Source organism: Geospiza fortis, unplaced genomic scaffold, assembly GCF_000277835.1.
Source record: "Geospiza fortis unplaced genomic scaffold, GeoFor_1.0 scaffold128, whole genome shotgun sequence".
Lineage (NCBI taxonomy): Eukaryota > Metazoa > Chordata > Aves > Passeriformes > Thraupidae > Geospiza > Geospiza fortis.
In genome coordinates this window covers 2,165,665-2,171,637 of record NW_005054420.1, presented here as the reverse complement: position 1 = coordinate 2,171,637, position 5,973 = coordinate 2,165,665, and the positions used below count along the sequence as shown (strand labels likewise).

The window sequence follows — 5,973 nt, the reverse complement described above, 5'->3', positions numbered from 1 at the left end:
TGCTGTCGCCACCTCTCCCGAGCTGGAGCGCATCCCCCGCTTCCCCCGGGCGGGCGGCTGAGCCTCACACCCCGCTGCCCTCCCTGCTCTCCCCGGAGACCCTCCCGCCTGCTCGGGGACAGAATCGTTCCCCTAACCTGGTCGTCGGTGCCCCACTTCTCGTCGGTGCCCCGCGCGCCCGCATGTCCGCGGGCATCGCCAGCCCCGTGTCCCGTCCCGCGGCGCACATCCCTGCCAGGGGCGGCACACAGGCAGCCTTGGCTCCCCGCGTTCGTGGCAGAAGTTTGCCATTGTCACAATTTGTTACCGAGTGACCGTAAATGTTAGCGCGAGACAGAGTCGCCTGTTTCCCTTTTCACTAAAAATATACGATGCTTGGGAAAAAAGAGAGGGAAAAGGGCTGCTTTAACGCTTGCATTTTTCCCTTCCTCTGGGACGAGTGCACAGCTCGGCTCCATCAGAGATTGTGAAAACATCTGTTTGATTTCAGAGGCGAGATAGAGCATTTGGGCTTGGGCTTCCCTGTGCAATGCCAGTGGCAAAGAGAGAAAGGTTTCCCATGGTAACCGGAGTGTTTAGTGTGGCATCTCCACTCTGTGGTAAAATATGTAGTCTTAATGCACTTGGTTCATAGACCTGCTCTAGCAAAGTTGAACGGTTTTTCCCTGGTGGCAAAGTACAAGCTGCCTGACAGCCAGCAAATCTAGTAGCTGGCGCTAATTCCACAAAGACTGGGTGTGTTAAACACTGGGAGCTCAGTCCTGGCATCTTGGCATGGTCACGGCTCTCAGAGGACTCGCTGGGAGTCAGGAATCCTATTTACAGGATGTGAAGGCACCCGTAGTTCTTGTTGGCTGTGGCTGATGCTCAGCATCCTTGCGGAGCAGCCCCTGAGCCCCGGGCGGGACTGAGCTGTCTCTGCCAGGGCGGGTCAAGCAGCAGCATCGGGGCTGGGGCTGCTTGACCCGCCCTGGCAGAGAGGTGCTTGGGAAGTGAACAAAGAGCCTGGTCATAACTGAAACATAGTGGCAGAAGCACCCATCACCCTTGAGCTTCCCCTGGACTCCAGGACTGCTGTGGAGGTACAGTTTTTTCTAACTTCTGTTCAGCAAAAAAAAATAATCATGACTATCATCAGTCTGCTGATGTTGAAAGTATCAAGTGCTGTACCCAGTAAGGTATTTAGACAGCTAATTAATGAGTTACTCAAAGGAGACTACGCACAGATGAGATTTCACTCCATCTTTGGTCCTGGCTTGTCACACTGTTCCACTGTAATGTGTGTTCCTGGTAGCACCTTCCTCTCCAAGTACTACCTGGGTAGGCAGGGTGGGCGACCAGGAGCCTGTTGTCACTGTTGCCATAAAAGCTGAGAAGGATGCTGTGTTCTTGAACGGATGAGCAACAGGATATGAGGGTCAGGGGAATGAGCTAAAATAACTGAGCACTGCCAAGCCATTGGGAGTCAGTGGGAGCCCTCTGTTTGCAACCGTGGCAAGATCAGGCTGCAAGAAAATTTGTTCATGTGGAGACAGCAGTAAGACCAGTGGTGATGTAAGATGGATGGGGAGATCGGGTTCTAGTACCAACTGACATTGCTGCTGTGTCACTGGCCTTGAACCAGTCATTGAACCCAAGGTACCTCAGTTTCCCACGTACTCCCGTATTTATTGTTATTCAGAAACCCAACTCATGTAGCGTCAGATTGCATTTGTGAAGCTGCTTTGAGATCCTTTGATGTCAAGTACAGCAGGATATAAATGAAGCATAACATTAATATTCGTTCATGCCTAATATTTCTACACTTCCCATTTATTTGAAGCATATTCCTCTAAAACCGCTGATCTAGCCTGCTGGGAAGCCATCCTGCTAGTCAGGAGCCTTTTTTTTTAATTTTTTTTTTCTTTGCCTTTTCCTTAATTGTTAGAGTTGCCAACAAGTTAACAACAAGCTGTTTTTATTTTCAAGTCCCAGAGTGGCAGTGTCAAGAGAAGAGTTGTAATAGGGTGTTTCTTTGTGCTGTAAAAACCTAACATCAGTTTCCACCAATACATTTTGTGTCCCAGACATGGAAAGGCAGCAGGAAAATATATTAAAGCAGCAGCTGGTCTGGCAGAGCAGTTCAGTATCTGTTAGTGGGTTTCCAGTTTTCCCATTGCATCCCTGTGCATCACTGATAGGGTCTCTGGTGTTAGTAAATGTGACTCGTTAGCTCTTCCTGAGGACCAAATACCTGGGTTTTAATCTCCTTTTGGAAGGAAAAAACCCTGATATTGGCCTGATTCATTCCAAGCGTGGGTTCAGCTGAAGTAGTCAGTTGTTACAAGTCTGGACCATGGGCTGTTAGGTGTAATGCAGTGTGAAAGGAAAATCATTGACCCCTTGTGTGCTCTCCAGTCTAATTGAATGCTCCTCTCCAGCAGTGCTTGCTGCCTCAGCCAGGGAGCTCCAGCACTCACCCACCCGTGAGGGGTTTTGGGAGTGGGCACTCAGCATGCCAGCCATCCCTGTCAGTCCCACGGCATTTCTGCTCAGAGCTGCCTGAAGCCTGGGGCAGGGCTTCTCCCCACTCAGTGCTCTGCTGGGAGGTCTGAGGGAGGCTGGCGCAGAACGAGGGGCTTTGTCCCTGTACAGGTCGATGTGGTGGCAGCCACTTGTTTGGCTCTCATTTTGACCATGTGGGATTGGTCACACGGAGGGCTGTGAAGGGTGGATGAGGCAGGTGGGTCTGCCCGCTGGCCTGCATTCCCCAGGCTGGGCAAGGGAAGCCACCAGCTTGGCCTGGGAACAGCCCCTGTCTTCGATGGAAATATTTACTTGCAATTAAGCACGTGCTTAACAGCTTTGTGTCAGACGAGGAGAAGATGTGCAGAGGAGGATGGTCTAGGTCAGGAGTGGGGGCTGTTGGTTCTTCTCAGTGAGGGTTGCTGAAAAGTCACGTACTGAGGAGATGAATTCACAGTGGCAGCTCAGGGGAAGGAGGATGTGTGAGGGAAGGATTTAGGTTGGTTGGCTTCTTGCACCGACAGTGAGTGGGTGAGCTCTAGGATTGCTTCCCCTTAACAGAAATAGTTTTTTATAATGAATTTTGTGTCAAATGCAGCTAAATTGGAATACTTGCATGGAATCACTGTGGTGTTTTGCCCACTCAAAGCCCATGTGGAATTTGGACTCAAGCCCCCAGAAGGGAAGAGGAGTAGGAGCTCTCTGGAGCAAGCTGCCTGTAACAGCATTTGCGGCAGTGTGCTGACAGAGCTTATCAAATTCTTGGGACGCTGCGTGGGTTTATAGCTCCTATTTGAGCTATTCTACCCTGGGAGGATCATGGCCCAGTGGGTTTGAAGGTTATGCTGGCTGGATGGCTGGAGTGTGACACAGCTGTGGGATGCTGAAGACATCCCACACAGACATTTCATAAGAAAGCAAAGCAGGCAAGAGCCCATCCCCAGCTTCTGGCTGGCTCGAGAGCAGTGGGACATCACAGGAGTGTCCCCCTCAGCGCCACTGAAAACAAAGGTTTGCCTGGCTGTTCCTTTGGTCACACCACATCACAGCCATGTCCCAGTGTAGCAAAGCCCCCACAGTGTCCTCTTGCCACTGCTTCATCCCTCAATGGGTATTTTGGCAGGGGATATGGTCAGGCACCTTTGTGTGCACATTTTGCTGTGATGAACAAGCTAATTTGAGGAAAAGCTGCACTGGAAACCCCATCCCATGCTCACAGCTGCACCAAACTCAGTGTCTTCTGTGGGTTCTGCATGAGCCCCACAGTCTCCTAAAATCTCCTAGAGAGATACAGAAAGCAGATATATTCATTAGGCCTAGATTTGCTGGCCAGGGAACTACATCTCTCTTGGGAAATATTTTGGGGCCTGCAACTTGAAAAGGGCTGAAAATCCAGTTTATTTCCTCTGCTGAAAACCATAGGCATAGTGGCATGGGATAATGAAACGTTTCAGCATTAATTCTCAAGTTTCTGGCTCTTGTGGCTTTGTGTCAGATCCTGCATGGTCACTGAACACTGTGTTTGGGGGTGTAATGATGAGATACCCACCAGTGAGCTGTACTATAATGGGTTGTTAAATAAAATGAACTCCTTGGGTAGACTGTATAAACAGTCTCTGTATATATGTGTGCCTGGGCATGGAAATGTGGTTTAAAACCAGTCAGAAAATGTTCCCAAAGAAAAAAATCTCATATACATGTGGGAATATGACAAAGCATCTACTTACTGTCCAAATATACTGTGGCATCTCCATGGGATTGGGTTTTATAGAAGCTGAGTTACTTTGAAGTGCTGGTTTATACTAATTTAGAAATTCCAAACATGAAACTAAATGTGCTCTAACCCTACATCTACTCAAATAAATCCAGAGGATTAGCCACAGAAAGGAAACTGGGAATTTACACTTAATTTCTTCATTAAAAATGAGGCAGAAGTTCTTGTGGCAAGCCTAATTTCTGTGTTTTGCAGTGCAGGCAGTTTAGCGTTGCTGGCAGCTCCCCAAGGTGTCACTGCCCAGGTACTGTAGAGCTGTACCATGGTTGTCACCATCACCTGTTCTGCTCTGGGATGTGGCATTACACATGGAGAGGTGGGTGTCCCTCAGCTGCCCTGCCAGGGCTGGGGGCGAGGGCTCAGGTGGGACCCCCGTGGAGGGGCCAGTGGGACCCAGGGTGCCCTGACGAGAGGTTTAAGCCACAGTGTGAGCTTTGCCTGGCTTTGGAGCCAGACCAGAGCACTGTCTACCTGTTCTGTCCCTCACCTGGTACTGGTGAGTTGTGGTCAGCTGTTGTTAGGTTTCCTTGGGAATTTATGTGGAAGTGCAACCTGCTGCTGCAGTCAAGGTGCACACAGGCAGCTGTGTGAACACCATCCTTCCTGGGAAGGCAGGCTCATCTCTGTGGGCTGTCAGTGCCCGGGGGCTCTCCCACTGCCAGGGCTGGCGCGGCCTTCGTGCTCCGTGCCAAGCAGGGCAGTCTCCTGAGCAGCAGGTCGGTGCCCCCGAGCTGAAGGTGGGTGGTGGGAATGCTTTCCTGGGGGCCCCAGGGCTCATCCCTGCTTTGCATCTCAAGCTCAAACAGGTCCCAGATTGCAAAGGGAAATTTGGTTAAAGTGGTAAAAGTTTCTGTGCCTGGAAGCGGGAAGTTGTGCTGCTTTAGGGAACAGAAACTGGCTCCTGATTGTGGCACGGTGCTTGCCTGCTCTGGGGGCCCAGTGCTGCTGGCTGGGCAGGCAAAGTGTTTGCCATCCCTCGGCAGGCAGGGGGTCACGGGCATGCTGCTGGTTTCTGGAGAGCTCTGCCAACACCTGGCTGTACAGACCCGGTAATTCCTGCTACCTGGATGCTCAGATTAGATTTGATCCATTGAGCTCATCAAATCCCCTGTAACTAAATAACAGTTTAGGTGGGAAAAGAAAAAGAGTAGTTTTGGCTAAAGCCAGGGGTTTTCCAGGGCAGGTGTTGAATGCAAACCCATGCCCCAGGAGCCACAGTGGATGCAGGCTCAGCTGCAGGGTCTCGGTGGCTGGGAATGAAGGGATTTGCCATCTCTTTTCTGATGTTTCAAAGTTTCATTTACAGTGAATGGGACTGAGGGCACCTGGAGAAGTGAATAAGGCACCATGAGATGTGTATGGACGCCCAGGGATGCTGTAGAAACACCTTACTACGCCTTGTAAATCCTGGCAGGTGTCTGTTGAGCAGCACTGCTGGGACACTCGGGTGTCCTCTCCCAGCGAGGGGTTGGAAACTTGGTGTCTGAGCCCCTGGCTGGGTAATTTAATGCAAGCACCAGGCGAGCTGGAACCTGCGGTGCTTGGAAACAATGTTCTAAGCCCCCGAGTGCCGGCACACACTGCCTGCGGCCCCCGAGTGCCACCACACACTGCCTGCGGCCCCCGAGTGCCGGCACACACTGCCTGCAGCTACCTGAGTGCCAGCACACACTGCCCGCCAGCCCCGCCGGGCC

At 51.3% G+C, this 5,973-nt stretch overlaps 1 protein-coding gene across 1 annotated transcript in view; it reads left to right on the top strand.

Annotated features, from left to right (window-relative positions):
* PLXND1 (plexin D1) overlaps positions 1–5,973 on the top strand; it is a gene marked incomplete at its 5' end in the record, with an annotated part of 64,958 nt that overhangs the window by 1,203 nt on the left and 57,782 nt on the right. The window lies entirely within an intron of this gene.